Consider the following 18,032-nt stretch of genomic DNA (forward strand, 5'->3'; position numbering starts at 1 on the left):
GAGATATTGGTGTCATCATTTTTCACACAGAACCAGAGAGGAGCTCCACCAGTCACAGAATTTATTGGTGAGAATAAATAGAACAACCCTGACAGTGATTGGTGGCAATACTTCCAGAAGCCCTTTATTGCTGAAAGGAGTGTAGCCAGAAGGTATTCACCAATTGGCATTTGTTGTCACCATTGTGCTCGGTTGATTGGTGAAGGAACTCCTCTCTGGGCTCCATCCAGGAAGTGACAAGTGACAACTTACATCCTTTCCCTATTTTATTATTTAACTATTTGGAAACTGGAAAGTGCGGAGAGCAGAAGGCTGATGGCAGAGATGAGGTGCTGGGGGCGAGGGACGGGCACAGGGGATGGGGGGGGCTTACGGTGTGGCTATCCAGCACCTGCTGGCCCGTCAGGTGGGGGCCGCATCACTTCCTGCGAGAGGGCATTGTTTATCAAGCCCACCATCTGCCCGGGCCCTGGAAACCGGGTCCTCTGTTGCCGGGGTAGAGGAACCTCGCTGCGGGGCCAGATGGATGCAGGGGAGGGGGAGGAGGGAGAGGGGGAGGGGGCAAACAACTCTGACTTGTCTCCTCCCGTAGGAGTCGAAGATTCACGTGCGCTCGGCTAGTGGAGCTTCCTGTTTTAACCGTGACTAAGTTGAGCCCCTCTCTCTCTCTCTCTCTCTCTCTCTTTCTGTCTGTCTGTCTATTTCTCTCTCCCTTTCTCTCTCTATGTCCGTCTGTCTGTGTCTGTCCCTCTCTCTCTCTCTAACACACACACACACACACACACCTTTGTACTCTCCATGAATGTGCCGCACCACGGATGCACTATAGCGGTATTCAGGAGGAGGAGCTAGCTAGCTAGCACAAAGTAGCTGCCGTCATTGTAAACCCCTACCGTTCTCCTACACAGTGCAGAATTCAGCTTCCAGACCGAAACCCATTATAATTTATGGTCCCCTCTTTCGAGGCAGTGTAAAGCAGCTTAGCTTCGCATGGATGCACTGCGTGCGATCCCTGGAGTTTATAGTCATTAGCAGCTTTGTTTATTGTGAGGCACGGTCGTATATCAACTATCAACGGCCACGTCCAACTTCTTCCCCCTCTGTTCCTTTTCCACGCTCGACAATTTGCGTCCACTAATACCGTCCCTCTTACGCAGGGCGTTAATGAGAAACTGTTTCCAGCCGATAATTGCCGTCGCCGTCGTCTCCTCCGTCATCCTTGCATAAGCGGGCGAGCGCACAGGCCGAGCCGACACCTAGCGTCTTTCTCCCGTTCCGATCCTCCATTGTTTTCAAACTCGAGAGAAAAGAAATAAAGAAGCGCGGAATCGATATCGCCTCGCTTTTGGCCGGAGGGTCTGCGAATCGTATTGAGGTTCACGCCGCCGTTCGAGTCAGAAGAATCTCTGGAAAGACGTGTTTTTCCCGAAATCAGCATGAATATATAATTAAGTCATAACGGCCTTGTTTTGTACTACACGTAAGTCCCATCTGCAGATATCTGGTGGGAAGTTTTCTTGGCAGCTGGCTCCAGCTCTTTGTTCTCAACCTGCTCTGACAGAGGAATTGCAACCCAGATGGTCTGATTCATGCTTTCCCTTTACAGACTCGAAGGCTCTGTCTCTTTATCTCCTTCTCACAAAAAGAAGGGATGGCATAAATTCACATCGCCTTCCCCGCTCCGAGCAGCCAGCGCGAGCCTCAACTTGGACTGTTCAACTAGCACTGTTTGCAGGCCTCAGATGAGAGGCGTTAAAAATCATCATATGTTTTTTTTTTTAAACAGGCAATTAATTAAATAGGCAGTTCATGGGTATGTCTGTAATAACGGTTTTTGATTGCAACCCAACATGGCTCCACTTAGCATTCTGGCTCTCTCAGCCAAGCTTCTCTGTGGTAGAGCTCCCAGAGACAGATCCATACACCAATGGCAAAAAAACCCCCCCAAAAAACAGCTGTGACTCAGAGGGCCACTTTGAAATCTCTCCAAACTGCTGAACTGTCCCGACAGTGATGCCTGAGGTTCCATCAGCCAGCCAATCAGGGAAACTTCCTCCCAGCAAACACAAAACGTTCTCGCAATGTTGCTGCCATTCACCGGCAATGTTATAACACAGACAAAACATTCCAACAACGTTGTGAGAACATTTTGGGTTAGCTGGGCCACTAGCAAAGCCTCTCCGTTGGCCAGCTGTGCTTTCATCACAAATTTTGATGGAGGAATCTCTTTTTGAAAAAATGCAATGATACGCACATTTCACAGCAGCTAATTTTGGAAAAGCTGAAATATTTTGCATATTTGACCATATATTGCAGAAGTGTTGCAATATATTTTCTGATCAGGGTTAATACATTTAATATCAATATATTGACAGTATTTTCTATTTCCATTCGGACTCCAGCCCCCTTTAAGTTATGTTTAGCCGCTAAAGGAGACAAGAGGTGGCCATCAAAATGGAAGTCCCCAGCGGTCCCGTTTTCCCGCTAAAACTGAGCAGACAGAGCGGCTGAAAAGGGTTCATTTCTTATCAAATTCCCACTGCCATTTTTCCCCCACCCCATCCAAAGAAAGGCAAGGCACTGCGAGATAAATTAGGCACAAAAATCTGCCACCCACACTTGTCAAAAGCCAAGCCTCTGCCAAACGGCAGCTGGATTTGGCTGCCTACGAAACGCCGCACTCCAGTCACACAAGACTTCCGAGGCCCGGCTGACTGTCCTCCCTTTCCCTCCCCCTTCCCACATCCTCAAAATTAGACCTGTTTTTTCTGTAACTGGGCCCAGTCCCTTCACAACGTTCCATTAGCATACATATTAGGCCTTGACAGCGCTAAGGAAGGCATATTAAATGCTTCTAATTAGAGCGAGAAAAGGTAGGTAATTGGTTTCGGGTTCGACTTCAAACGTAAATATTTGACACATCCGATAATGCATTTTGTCACTTGTTGTAACTGTGAGGTATGAATTAGATCCCGCTGTATTATTTAGCGGAGACGGCTTGCCTGGGGAACGATAGAGCAGTAGCTCTGCGGCTCTCTGCCGTAATTGTTTTAAGCACGCCCCCAAATTCACTCAGATAAAAACAGGGGGTCAGACGCCAGCAGCAATTAGGCTTCATTACGATTCAGCGTTGCCGTTGTTTTCGGCATCACACCAGATCCCTGTTTCCCGTTCTCCGCCGTACCATCGGCTCCAGAAGGTGCCTTTTTTTTTCGGAAGAGAAACGCCCGTTCCCTTCGCCTCGGGACGCCGAGCTCCGACTCCCCCTGGCGAACGAGCGGCGCCTGGCCCGCGTTGCCGCCCTTTGGCCTCCGATTACGAACAGTCCCCCCTGATTGGAGCTGGCAAAAAACATTGAATAAATTGGCTTATAGTTCGCGGCGGCTTGTAGCGGTGACGGAATTTAAAGAGTGTCTGAGGAGAGAGGGGCGAGGCGTCCGCTCAGGAGGAGGATCGCGGAAGCTCTGGTGCGGCTCGACTCCGCAGGGCTTCCAGAAACAAAGAGTCGGCTGAGCCAGTGTTCCGGGGGGTGGGGGGGGGGGTCTCTTTCCCAGCCTTCCATTTTGGCGGCGTTCGGCGCTAATTTGAGTCTCACGGAAGCTACGCGCCGCCATACGGGGGCGCCATACGGGGGCGCCATACCAGGCCAAGGTACCGGGCAGATTCTGATATTTAACCTTTTTTTTTAACTTTTTTTTTCTTTTTTAAAACCAAACGTTCTTTTAGATTTTTTTTTTTTTGATTTTCTTCCCCGGATTTTGCTGCTAACGGTTAAACGGCTGAACGGGCCACTCCCGGTACCGGGAAATGCGACGACCCCGGTGCAGCTCAAACATGATCAGGTATTAGTTGATAGTTTAACGTTATCACTAGTCTACCACCTGTATCAAGCAAATAAAACTTGTTTCAGCTGCACACTTGATTGCTATTAACACATGCATTTTATTTTATTTAGTTATTAATAAAAAAGAAACAAATAGCATAGGTATTATCATTACCAGAACATTTTTTGTTTGTTTTTGGTTTTTTTTGCAGTGATTAAGAAAACTGACGTCTGTGATTTTAATACTTTATTTGCACGGGACTGAAATCACCAGTAATTACTGGCTTAACAGCTTTTTTTAGACCAGTGGGAGTTTGGCTTCAGCTGGGACAGGGATGTGGCCTACATATCAGCCACATAAACAAATATTTTTATATCACTGTTGCCTCATTACGTAAGCACATAAGCACAATGCTGGTATTATGATACACACGTGCACAGCCACACACACACACACACACACACTTGCAGACATACACACACACACACACACACACACTTGCAGACATACACACACACACACTTGCACACTTGTCTTGATGTTTGAACACAAATCCTTCCATGTTTCAACATTATCATCAAGGTCAATGGTGTGTGGTGACATCATCAATGAATAATAGTTCTTAATGAGCTTGGCTCACTGCATCTGGTTAGCAAATACCTCATAATTGTCTTTCAAACCTTAGTGGCACTAATCTCACAAACAATAGTAAATATGGCCATGATTGGAAATGTCTTTATAAATGCATTATTGCTGAACCTGTTATTGTGTTACTACATTCGGTAATTTTAAACTGTACACAAATCACTTAATATAGTGTTTACTGTTTGGATTAATGTGAACTTTTAGAACTTGTGGCAGTGATACTGTAATTCTGTAAGTCAGAAGTGTTGTTAAGGTCTTTTCAGCCTTCATCCCCTCCAACCCCCTACCCCAAGGGCCACAAATGACATCACATCAGACAAACCCCATAATTTGAGAGTTAATTTGTTTGAAACAAAGAAACCGGAATGAATGAGAACCGAGGAAGAAAGCTCGCTAATGAAAGCCGTCTGGGGACCTCGGCCTCTTCACTGTACGTCTGTTATCAGATAGCCAGCCGAGCAGCCGCAAAGTGGGCATTAATAGGATCACGTTCGTGTTCAGGCCGGTCACAGACAAGGGGCGCCACCAGGGATTTTGGGCCCCATTACACCCCCAGGCCCCTCCATCCCAGCACGATTACTGTAACTGCCCCTCCAGAACCTCCTGATTAAATGTTCCATTATCGTCACTTTCAATAATTGATGACTGAAAAGTTATTTATCTGATGTTCAGATCTTTCTTGAGGGCCCCTCTCTGCCAGGGACCTCAAAATTATCCTAACAACCCCCGATCCCCCCCCCCCCCTCCCCCACCCCCCCCTGTTTGCCGTGGCTGGCCAGAGACAGTGGTGTCTTTTCTGGGCCTCCTCTCTGAGAATGTACTGCAATGAGTGTTTTTAATACCTGTTTATGTGCACACAAACAAATGGACGAATTCACATGCATTGGCTTCGGCACCATAAGCGGTGTGTTGATTCAAGGATAATGCATTTTTTACCGTGCAGATTGTGCTGATTGTACCGCAATCTCAGTACCGTGTGATTTTTTTTTTCGTCCAAAAACACAAAAGCAAAACTGTACCGCTGAGGCGACATTGCAATGAGGTTATTTCACACTTTTTTCTCAAACACGAAGCCCTGAAAAAACGATTTGCCGTGCTTTTCATAGGGAATAAGGGAGAAAGAATTGTCCTGTTATTTCTCATTTCAAACATAAATAGGCAGTAACGACTACCGTGATTTACCGTGGACACGGGCAAAGTTCAATTCATCAACAAACCGCCATGTGTAGCATCCCGATAGCACGTCGACTGTGAGCACTGGCTGTTTTGTGTTATTGAATGCCAGCATCGAATAGGTGTATCATTACATAATGATTCATTTGTGCCCATAAGTGTTGCTTTCTCTGTAATATTTACAACCAGGGTTTCAAGAGAAGCTTGGTGGGGGGGGGGGGGGAGAGAGAAAGGGGGTCTTGCGAATTCATGTAGGTGTCTGGGAGGAAGCAGGGAAAGATGGAGGACGGACTGTGTTTTCCACAGCCTCCTGATCCTATTAAATCCGCCCAAGTCCACTCCATCCAGTAGGGTTCGCTCTTAGGCCGCGTTCAAGGCCTGAGCCTTCCGTCGAGCGTTTCAGAAGAGCCAGCGTTCTGATTAGCGGGCGAGGATCTTCGCGCATTCGCGGAGCAATGAGCAATTCCGACTTCGAGTGCGGTCAGCACCTCGACAGCTCGATGGCGGCTGTTTATTCATTTGTCTAGCCCGAGCGGAGCGGGGCAGGGCTGGCTGTGGACAGAGACATTTATGCAGTGGTGCAGAAGCTTGAGTAATTCACGGTTAATAGGGTTTGTCTTTCGCCACGGTAACTGGTAATAACTTCTAAGTGCTACCCATTGATCCCGGATCTATTTTTCCTTGAACTTGCGATGAACTAAATTGTGCAGCGGTCATATCCGGCAACCAGTAGGGCTCTGTTTTTTTTTTTCGTTCGTTTTTTTTTTTTTGTTGTTGTTTTTTTGTTTTTTTTAACAGCTCAAACTGCACCAGGTGCGGAGTCCTTTTTAATAATTATTTCTGTGACCGAGATTGTGGGTCTGGGGAACGGAGCCAATTTGTTTTGTTTGGTTTGGTTGGTTGGTCGGTTGGTTGGTTGGTTGGCTGGCGGGTTGTGGGAGAGCGGCGCTGCGTTAATTTGATGGATGTGCGGCGCGGCGGACGTGGAGTGTACTTTGCCGCAATCACGCTCTCTCTGCTTTGCATGATAAGGAAATTAATCAAGCCATTATGCCCCTCCAGTTTTTATCAGCGGGCCGCAGTCGAACCCGACTTGTCCTCAGAGCCCCCCTTCCCTCACGCTTTACTGGGCCACCTCTATGCGAGCAGTCTGAAATTTCCGCACCGTCAGTTCGAAGGAAACGTGGGTAATTTATCCATAGTCTCAGTAGCTGGGCAGGTGTGAAGGTCACGGTGTGAATGCGTCTGGCACCTTCGAATAATCTATTTTATAGGGGCTCATAGCTCAGCGAAATCAGAAATGCTTAGCAGACTTATTGCTCTCTCTTAACCAATCCACTCGTTGCATCCAATGATCTACAGTTTGAACTAAACTGAACCGAATTAGGATTCCAAAACCCTTGTATTCGGTTTTGGATAAGGTTGACTCGTTTTAAACTTTTTAGTAAAGGCGGAATGACATTTTTGAGATATGTATATCATAACCAGAGACTAAACCAGTGTAAATTTGGTGCTTGTTTTGTTTTTCTGTTTGATGTCCAACACCCTTATTTGCTTAATGTCTCTTTGGCTATATGGTTTTTTTGAAGATAAGATAAAGATGAAAAATGATTGAGAATGTCAGTTCAAAACAATATTAATAATCTATTACTTCATTATACAAAATCCAAATAATGTCCTGGTGTATAATATTTGAGCTAATAGTTTTCCAGGTGCCAAAACGTGAACTGAACACAAGGCTCAAAGTAATTTAATTCAGTGGTATTTTTAGGGAGGTCCAGGTTCAAATTTCACTATTTCCTGTCAGGGCTGGGGGGTGATATTCCCAGGCCCCAGGCAAAATCATATTATTATATCATATTATTTAACAATATTTACCACAAGTTAACAGACCATTGGATCCCCCATCTTGGGGGGGTCAAAGTACCCAGAGCACCCCCCCCCCTCCCCCATTTCCAGCAGCGCTCTGGGCTCATGGTCGAATGTCAGGACTGATTGTAGCACGGGGCGAAAAAAAAAAGAGGAAAAAAGCAGCAGACTATAATTCCTCCTAATGCGTCGGCATTGGCGGTAAATCTTCCGTGTCCTCTCCCATCATCAGCCGTCCCTTCATCCTGAGCCTGGGGGGGGGAGGGGGCGGAGGAGGGGGGGCCCTCAGCCCCAGCCCCCCCCCCCCCCTTCTCGTCTCAGCTGCCCAAAAGTATTTGCATCTGCCGGAGCGATTCGCTCCTGCAGGAGCATCACTGAAATCAATTACGAGGTCGTGTTCCTTTTCGGCTCTGGTGAGGTAGATTGCCCGAGGCAGGGAGGAAGGCCCTTCCTGGGGGGTTTCCTGCGAGACGGTAAACTGCCGCTCTCCGACGGCGTCGGTTCTCTGACGGAGCTCTGACGGAGGACGGCAGCGACCCCCGTCGCCAAACGGCGCACGGGGCGCGGTCTGACGATCCAGCCCGGACGGGGGGCTCACCGGTCGCCTAAAATCCGGAGGGAAGACGCGATGGGCCCCCTCGCCCCACGACGTATCGACGCAAACCCCATTTTACGCTTTCCAGACCGACAGTGAGCCGCTAGTGCCCCTTGCTGCTCTAGCATGTGGCCCTGGTGGTGTGAAAAATACTAGCAGAAGCCTTGTAGCGCTAGCCTTATTATCCGGCCTTAGCCACACGCTCACAGGGTTGTGAATTTGGGCTGTTTGCTCTCCACCATAATTTACCATGTGGGGGGGGGGCAAGACCTGTATGAGTTACTCTGGATAAGAGCGTCTACTAAATGCCTGTCGTGTAAAATGTGAAAACACTGCAAATTTGAAAACTCCTGCAGGTCAGTGAGAAACAGGTAATACCAAAACCAAACTGGACCATCAAATGAAATAAAAATTTTGTTCTGAGTTCTTTAAAATTGTTGATTTTTTTCTGCAGGACGTTTTCCTGGTTTCTGAAGAGTTAACTGAAATATGTACTTGGCCCAAGTCTCACAGGAACTTTTAATTAATGTTTTTTTTTGTTTTTTTTTCCTGTGAGCTTTGTCACACTCCCGCCCCCTGTGTGTTTTTCAGGTGGGGTGCAGGCTGGCAGGGAGGTGGCACCGTAGGGGGGGGGGGGGGGGTAAGGGGTGGAGGAACCCAGCTAATTAGCACACAGCCTCCCCTGATTGCCACCCTCCTCCAATGCTAATTCCAATCAGAGCCTGACCTAATTGCGAAGCGCGCGGTGTTTGCTTCTCATTAAAGATGCAGATGACTTGGAGCACGTTGGAGACGATGCTCACCGAGAATACCAATGGGGGGATGGTGGTGGGGGGGCACTGTTTTATCACTTGGGGGTACAGAGTAGTCAAAAGAGCTGGGGGTGACATGAGGTGAAGTGGAGCTGGGCTGAAACGAACTGATCCTAAGGAAGTGTATTTTTTCTCCATTTCCCAATAGAGGTGGGGTACGGTTAGGCGCCACCGTAGAATGCTCCCCAACAAAGGTGTCTTACAGGTTGCGTTGCCTCAGTTACCATGTCTTTGCAGGGATGAGCAGGATGTTAGAGGACAGGAGTCCTACCTTTTAAAGCTTATCGCATGCAACGAATGTGCAGCTTTCCCTGATGAACAGGCTGCACCTCCAGAAAGAGTGCCTTTTACCCCCGAGGAACCGAACGTGTTCAAATAACCTCCAAAAAGACAAAAGGCACCTGGGATTTGAGTGCTTCATCATTTCTCTCTCTCTCTCTCTCTCTGCGTAATTACTGTTATTAATATCACTTTTATGATTATTATCCCTTTTTTTTCGGGATGGTGTGGACCGGGGGAAGGCAGGGGCGCTTATTAGCCCCTCTGAACTGCGAAGGGGCCGAGGGGGACTCTTAAATCACCGCTGATTGCAGGGAAGGAAAATGCGCTTTTCTCTCCTTTTTCCTTCTTTGCGATCCACAAGTACTGGGGACTAGGGGGACGGGGGGTAATTCGGGTCTCCTCTGTTTTGTCACCCATCGTTTTGGGATGGGAGGACGTGTTTATGAGGAATCAGCTTCAAGGCTTGGGGGGGGTGTCGTGACTATTCTCTAATCATGTGACTTTCTGCTGAGCGTCGAAATGACTCCCCACTTTCCTTATATGCCACTTTCCTACGTGTACTGTGCGATGTAGCTTGTTAAAATCATGCATTTCATTATGATCTTATTACAGTTTGCGTGAGGTAGGCAATTCAGTGTGGTACTTAATAATATAAGCGTTGTTCAGCTGCACTAAGATTTAGCGACTGATTTCAATTGGACATGCATAAAAAGTGTGGAGGTATCAACACGAAAATCCTGTTTAATATGTATAAATATGTCTGCTTCACATGTCCTATAAACACTGCTTAAAAAAGAGAAGACGTGTTTACATTACATTACATTACATTACATTATAGGCATTTAGCTGACGCTCTTATCCAGAGCGACTTACAACAGTGTAACCAAACCAGGACAGTCCACTAAGTCCATTGAACAAATGCAGATAAAAGCCTTTATGTAGCATACATTAAGAAAACAAGATAGTCAAAGTTAAAACATTTTCCTTCTGAATGTGCTTCTAAATACATCTAGCTGAAGTCAACAATGTGCACAACTACAATGCCCAAGCTTTGCTTATTCAAAATTTATGATATTGTTGTTTTTTTTTTAATATTCCCCATCCTTCTTTCCACTCTGTGTTGTTTGAAACACTCGTGCTGGTCTTTGCCATTGCTTTGGGATTTCACACTCTCAGAGAGGCGCTCGGTTGTTCAGCATTAGGCCGTGAAACGTATGCAAATGCGGAACACGGGTTTGCCAGAGATGATAACCGAATCGCAATGAACTTCCTTCCTGCTCGCTCCACTTATTCCGTAGTGCCGTCGTCGGTGCTTTCGGAGGTGCGGGCCCACGAGCTGCGTTAGCTTGCCGGACACGTCCGGACAAGAAAACCGCTTCAATTGTAAAATGGCCGCGATGACATTCCAAATGGCCCGGTGGTTATTGGGTGAGTGAACAGCATCCTAACGTGTCATTTAGGATTAGAATAGCGTCGGTGTGTTGTTGTTCTGCTCGTTTTCCGTGGTTGCCGCAGAGCCGCAATCACGGCCGCGATTGGACGTCGTGCACACGCTTGAGGACGTGTGCGCAGTTCGGAAATGAGGAGCAAAACGAATCGGTTGGGAAAAGAACGTCAGATGTGCTACACGCCGCAAACCTTGACAAAACCGGGGAAATATCAGTAGACACAAAAACGGAGTGTGTTGTGGCAGTGCTCGCCAACAACAAAAACAGCCATTAGTCACTCCCCAGCCTTTTCTGTAGCAGAAAATGTGTCATTTTTACCCGCACGGCCTCGTGGTGAATTATGCTAAAAAAATTGATTTGCTTCGAATGCGCCATTGAATTCATTGATTGAATGTCGGCCTTTTTATGACACGCTATTTGGAGCGCCGACTGTATTGATGTTTACATCTCTGTGCCTGGCTGCTTACCGCCGATTAGCCGTATTAGGCACGGTGCTCAGTCAGTTCTGAAAAGAGGGGTATAACTACCGGAATCGCATATGGCTGGCATAGCAACCGCAATTAGTTTCCGCCGCTTGGCAGAGGGCACAGAAACCTCAATCCTTTAAGATGGCACGCAGCGGGGACGTGGAGGATGAGTCCAAGTTCATACATCCATCGCGTTTATCCGCAAAAACAGGTAACGCTCTTTTGCGAGTGAGTGTTTTTTGCCGATGTGTTGTGGATCGAACTGGCCTCGTTTAAGCTAGCGAACGTGTATTTCATACTCTCTTTAAAAAAAAGATTTGGAGCAGTCCACTGCGTTAGCGTGTTTGTTTTTCCCTGCCACAGCCGAGGCTTGCTGTTTGTTTCCCGTGTGCGTCCTGTGTAGCGCTGAAAGATATTCGATATCTCTCTCCGACCCTTAAATTTGCGGCGGCTCTCCAATTTCTCCAAGTCAGGTTTTTGCTGTATGACTGGAAATCGATGCTCATTTGGCTTAAAATACATCACCGGGGTCTCAGAGGAACCGCTCACCCACTGGCGTCTCACAAACTCCTGAAGGGAGGGAGGGAGGGAAGGAGGACGCTCTGGCACCAGATTTTTCGATGATCCCTCGTTCCCCATCCCGCCTAATTTCGCCGAATTTCCGCCACCCTCAGTTTATCCGCGCCTCACGAGTCGGGCAGGAGCCGAGTTTAAACAAAGGAAGGCCCTTTGGGAGGGAGGGTATCATAAGCTGCGCGTTTACGAGCGCGTCCTCCACCAGCGGGGTTCCTGTTGGCGAAGGTTGGAGCTGTGAGGCTGCTTCACCATCGCCGTCTTTGTTGTGTCTCTACGGAGGCCTTCAGTGTTCTTCCCGCTGTCTTTGCGTCCCCAGACGCATCCTCAAATGAATTGCAAAGCTCGGGGTTTCTCTTTTTTTTACCCTCCCCCTCCCCCCCCACACCCGTACATATTGGGCAAACACTTCACTCACAAATCTGCAGACGGGAGAGAGAGAAATCTAATATAGGAGAGGCAATTATGTTCGCGTTTAGAGGAAGCCAAAGGAAGAAAACAAAACAAAGGAATGCGTTTAATTTTGCCAAGCCCCCGTTGTAACTGTCGTCGGAGTTTCGGCTTATGAGCCCCCCCCCCCCCCCCACCTCGTTTCGCTGGAAATAAAACTCCCCAAGGTGATCACGCCTCCTACCTTCTGTCTTTTTGACGCCTGTGCATTTTGTGTACAGATGGCTTTTATTCCACAAGCCTTTGTACAATCATTACAATGTTGTCTCCTTTTTTTTAGTGCAGCTTGTCATCATCTTGAGCATCATCATCATCATCGTCATCATCATCATTCATCACCATCAGAAATGCTCACTGAATGAACAAATAATATACATTATTGATATTGAATGACACAATATCTTTGGACGGCAACTGTGACCTACAGATTTTGAACAATCAACAGGTTCCAGTTCAGTTTGGCTCGAACCATGTCTGTAAGAAATTCAAGAAGCATTTACAAGCATTTTAGTGCCTTTCCTATCCCACATATGGATTATTCACACTTTGGTTGTTTAACTGTAGAAGGACTCAAATCATAGCTCCTTAATTTATCTAGATCTGAATATACTTTTTACATCTTTTCTTACTTCCACTGAAGCAACGTCCTGTCTCATCCAGGAATTACTGGGAGGTACATTAATGCAGAACACCTCTCTACTACTTTCTACTATTCCTTGTTCCACAAATTCTGGATCAAAAGGTCTATGCAGAAGTGTAAGAGCAGAGGTGGCAATGTAGATGATCAAAGTTCAAACCACATTATTAGCATATCTCTCTCTCTCTCTCTCTCTCTCTCACACACACACACACACACACACACACAGAATCATGTAGTATATTTAATAACAGAAACACAACAAAAAGGGAAATGACAAATCTGACTGAACAAATATCTGCTTTTATTAGATATGATACATACACACACACACACACACACACACACATATATATATATATATATATATATATATATATATATCCAAATAATCAAGCCAAGCCTGTCGTCTGTGAACTATGTAGCAATTCTGGGCCCATTTGTATTATCACTATAGCAAACCTGCAGTGCTTAGGATCAATCATAGTTTCTGTTTGGTAAAAAGAAAATCCAGCTAAAACTCTTTTCAGTAAAGATAGTGCAGCTTAAGATAGTGGGGCTGAAGGAAATGGAAGCAACATATCACGATTTTGGCAATGAATACTTTTATAGACAGAGCCCATTTTGACTTGATAAAAAATGGTAAACAAGATAACAAATAAAATTATGTTTGCTATTTTGTGATTGCTGGATTGTGCTACCTCATTACCCTGTAATGACTTCCCCAATTGAACTAGATCACATTGTTTAGGAGATAAATAATCAACCCATACCCACTAAGAAAATATTCCCTTTTAGGTATTAATATAGTTTTCCCCCACCAGTATCTCAAAGAAAAGTGTCCAAAATATCAGATTTTTATTCTCACCCCGAAATGACTCTCCTGGTGAGAAATAATTGTGTGTAATCCTCTCCTTTTTTTTCTTCGTTTGTGTGCTGAGAGGTTTTGTGACTGTGTTCTCCGAGAGAGGAGAGACGGCCATTTCATACCCACTACCCATTTTCTGATGTCTGGAGTTATGGATTACAATTACAGGAGGATTTCACCCGCCCGAAAAGTTCCAGGCCTTCCAGCAGATATAGAATGCCTGCGATAAATCAAGGTGCTTATTGCCCTGAAAGTTCCCCCATAAATTCCCAGTCTGATCCAGGGAAAGTGCATCTCTGATGGAGAAATCGATTTCATTTAGAACTCTCATCAACAAAGCTTTCAGACTGACAGTCAGTCACAATGAGCCATGGAGCCACTCAATGAAGACTTTTGTGTGTGTGTGTGTGTGTGTGTGTGTGTGCCTACCGCAAGAAATCTTTGATTAGGGAGAATCAAATAACTTTTTTTATTCTTCCTGGGTTCGGGTTTGTTTTTCACTGTGGTACCCGATTGTTTTCTTGTGAGGGTGCTTCAGTATAATTAAAACAGGAGTTCTGAAAATATGCTTCAGATTGGTAGCACATGCTCATAAATAAGGTTTATTTTAGTGATCTCCCAAAATCAGTTGTCTTAGCTATAGACAAGAAAAGTGCAAACCAGTAAATAAGCTAATGCAATGTGAATTCAACCCACTGATTGCAAATAATGTCCTTCTTAATTGGACATAGGAATTGTATATAAACATACTTCTTCCAAGATACAAATTATATACATTTATGTCCCGTGTAACTTAGTGATGGCGATTAACCAGAATAGGTTGTTAAATTGCTATTATTAAAAAAATAAAGTAATTGTATGTAAATGATACGCCTATTCAAAATTATTATCGGCGTCCTCAGGCATCTTAATCAGAGATTTAGTGGCGAGTTCATGTTGCACCTCGAGTGAGTTCGAATCCGTGTCGGAGCGCACGCACACCCCACGATTTTTAATTACCAGTACGCCGTTCCACGCCCAGTGTTTTTCAAAAAGGCGGGAGAGAAAATGCCGGAATTCAGCTTCAGAGAGGAAGAGGAAGCAATCAGCCCCTAATCTCCCGAGCTGATTAGCTTCTCTTGATAATCAGCCGGGGACACTTGAAAGGAGGAATATCGGTAATTATGTCGGAGTCGCAGATGACTGAAACGAGGATTAACAAGCCGGTGTCAAGGTCCGCGCACGTAGTTTCGTGTTAATTTATTTATTTATGTATTTATTGACTTATTTATTCATTCGCTCATTTATTAATTTATGTATGAATGTTTGTTCAGTCCTCCTATTCCAGCGGCCCGTCAAAAAGGCAGCATCATGATTAACCTATGACCTTTCAGTTTGCCTCTACTGGGGCTGAGTGTCAATAAGTTAATTAGCATATATTCTACCGCTGCCTGTAGCCTAAAAAATATCAGATTTTCGGTTAATTAAAAATTCCTATTGGAGAATTAACTGGGGGAAAAAACTCTTTTGATTTGTTGGTGCATAGGTAATCGTTAAACTGACTCATTCAAACAGCCCGGGAGGACTTCAGCAACAAGTCAGTTTTTTGTCAAGCGTAGGTTGGTCAGGGCATATACCGTAATTATTTATGACAAATAAATAATAAGTATTCAGTCTGCAGGTGTTACCATGGGGATGTGTAAATATGTCAATCCCGGCCGTAGGCCAGTGTAACTCCTGTTCCGCGATTTGTGGAAAAAAATCTCCCTGATGAGTCTTCCTGCTCGCAACAACAGCAGCATGCAAAAGGAACGTTTGACAGTTAGGGGGCCAGGTGGAGGGGGGGGGGGTGTGGGGGCGACCAGCAGGGGATTTGGGCTGGGGGTTTGATAAGGGATGGGGGTTGGAGGGGTTTATAAGTGACAGAGGTTGAGAGGCTATAATTTTGAGAGAGACACTGTCTACGTGAGTATTATGAACATCCTTAGGGGCTGGTTGCTATGGTGAGTGTAAGCACTTGTTGCGTCTCTCATTTAAGAATGAGACTGGAGAGCTGTTTTCAGATTTGCCCCCTGGACATCATTTATATTTTAAGCAAATAAGAAAACCACCAGTTCCATTTTAATGGCCTGCAAGAACTGCGCTACAGCCCAGAAATTTGTTTAATTGTCAGTATCAATCTCCTTCTTGTTAAACTTATTCTAGTATTAACCTTCAGTATATACACACACAGTTAGGTGGGATGACTCAAATGAGTGGAGAGATCATACCAGCCAAAAGCATTGAAATGATCAGGAAAGCAAGGACAAGGCAAATATGAAAACATCATCTCTTGGTTGTGGTCATGGTATGGGAAACAAAACTTGGTCTTGTGGTCTTGGCCTAAGTCAGCATACTGATCTTGGTTTAGACCAGTGGTGCACAAATGTTGTCTTGGGGTCCCCAAGTAGTTGTTGGAAACATGAGTTTGCTAGTTTGTTTCGTTAAATGTATTTTAACAATGTACAGGTTTGGCTTGTTTCTGTTTGCAATGTCTTCTGTTTTTTTTTCATTTTCCGCAAACTATTGCATTTGACTGCTTTTGACCAGCACCTGCCCTTCCCTGAACTATTGCATTTTGACTGCTTGTCTCCATGCTGACTTATCAAATGTTTTCTCACACCATGTTGAGACAGAAATAACTGCTCTTTTGAAGTGTGGTTCCATTCTGGCCAGATTTTATTGCACAACTTGCAATAAAATCATCTTGAAAACCTGACCATACTGTAGTTATCATCGTATAACACCACAGAGCACCTTCACTTGCTGCCATTACCTAACCTTGGTCACTGCTTGCCTTTTTGTTAAATTTGTCGTGGGAAAGCCTGAATGTCTGTACAAACACATGGGAAGACTTCTCCTTATTATTATGATTTAATTAATATATTTGAGATTCATTATTGGTGATTCAAATTTGCAGATAGGTATCGTTGCCATACGAAAAAGAATCTGAATTTTCTTTATAATTTTGGTGACCTAAAAGAAAACAATTCAGGGGTGAAGATTTTGTGTCTTTGTATTTACAACATGTCCTCGATCTTGCTTCTCACAAAATTTGTCAAGGAGACCTGCTGAGAGGAATTTGTCAAGCAGTTTCTTGATTAGCTCTCTGTTTGTGTTCCCGCAAAAGAAGTTGCAATTAAAGATACTGTGTCATTATTTTTTAACAGGTTACTTATAACCTTGCATTGCCTTTAAAAGACAAGATATCACTTCACTTCATAGCTGTTATTATAAATGTTATTTTAAGTCTTCATTATTGTTTACACCTTCAGTTGCATGTTTTTAATTAGTCAAAAATATGAACTGAGAAATTCATCCCAAAGATTTCAGCAAAGCGTTTTTATTTTTGGCAGGAGATGATGATGAGATGAACTGACTGTGTCACATTTTACCCTGCTTGACAAGAGAGCTATTTCAATGATTGTGGCAAATCGCACACGGTGACAAAGAAATGACAAATCTCACCCATATGCTTTACAAAAAAGCACACGTTCACTGGCATTCACGCTTTTAAATCCACTTTTCTCAGTGGGATGTCCTGGGAGAATTAAGGATAAATAGAATAAAAATGGTCTGTTACTTGTCATTATCTTATATACATTTTTCTGAAGCTGTCATCTAGACGTGCGCAGGTTCTTGTCCTCTGTCAATCCAACTATTCAGCAGGGCAAATCAGTGTTCCTCTGTGTCCTGTATGTGTGTCCTGTATCGTGTGAATTTATCTTGAAAGTGAGAGAGATCAACAGTTTCAACGTTTTCCTTGTAAGTTTTCATAGTTTTTTCATTGTAAAATCACCATGTATGATACATCTGATGTCATTGCAAAACGCTCAATGGCAAATCGGAGCACGCGTTTTGACGGTCACAAGAGAATTGTAAAAAGATTTGATTCGTAATGTATTGAAACAGAATAAAGCTAAATTTGGAATTTGGTACTTCTGCAGTAAACATAAGTCACACAATGTGGATTTAATTAGGCCTTCAAATTGGTCCTGTCCTTCCACGCTTGGCCTTGTTTTTGAGCTGTCTGGGTTTTGTTTGAGTTTTGGACCCAGCAAGTCCAACTTTGTCTCCATCTGTGGAAAAAAAAGAAGAATGGCAATCAAATGCTGATGATTCAAAATCACTTGTCATAAGCTCAGGTCCATTAGTAAACCTATGGTGGTGTCAGTATAGGCTTTGGAACATAAAATATATATTTTTTAATGCTTCCGAATGGCTGAATTTCTGTACAGTATAAAGTCATATCCATGGAAAGTGGAATAAGTGTTGAGTAGATACTCAAAGTCCCACCCCAACCCTTTGCCCCTGGTGAAGCCAGAGAAAGGCACCTCACCGTGGAAGAGTGGTGATCTTCATTAATTATCT

The 18,032-nt window shown here is 44.7% G+C and overlaps 1 protein-coding gene across 1 annotated transcript in view; it reads left to right on the forward strand.

Annotated features, from left to right (window-relative positions):
• srrm4 (serine/arginine repetitive matrix 4) overlaps positions 1-18,032 on the forward strand; it is a 62,026-nt gene that overhangs the window by 20,504 nt on the left and 23,490 nt on the right. The window lies entirely within an intron of this gene.

The sequence above is a fragment of the Anguilla rostrata genome, chromosome 10 (assembly GCF_018555375.3).
Source record: "Anguilla rostrata isolate EN2019 chromosome 10, ASM1855537v3, whole genome shotgun sequence".
Taxonomy (NCBI): Eukaryota; Metazoa; Chordata; class Actinopteri; order Anguilliformes; family Anguillidae; genus Anguilla; species Anguilla rostrata.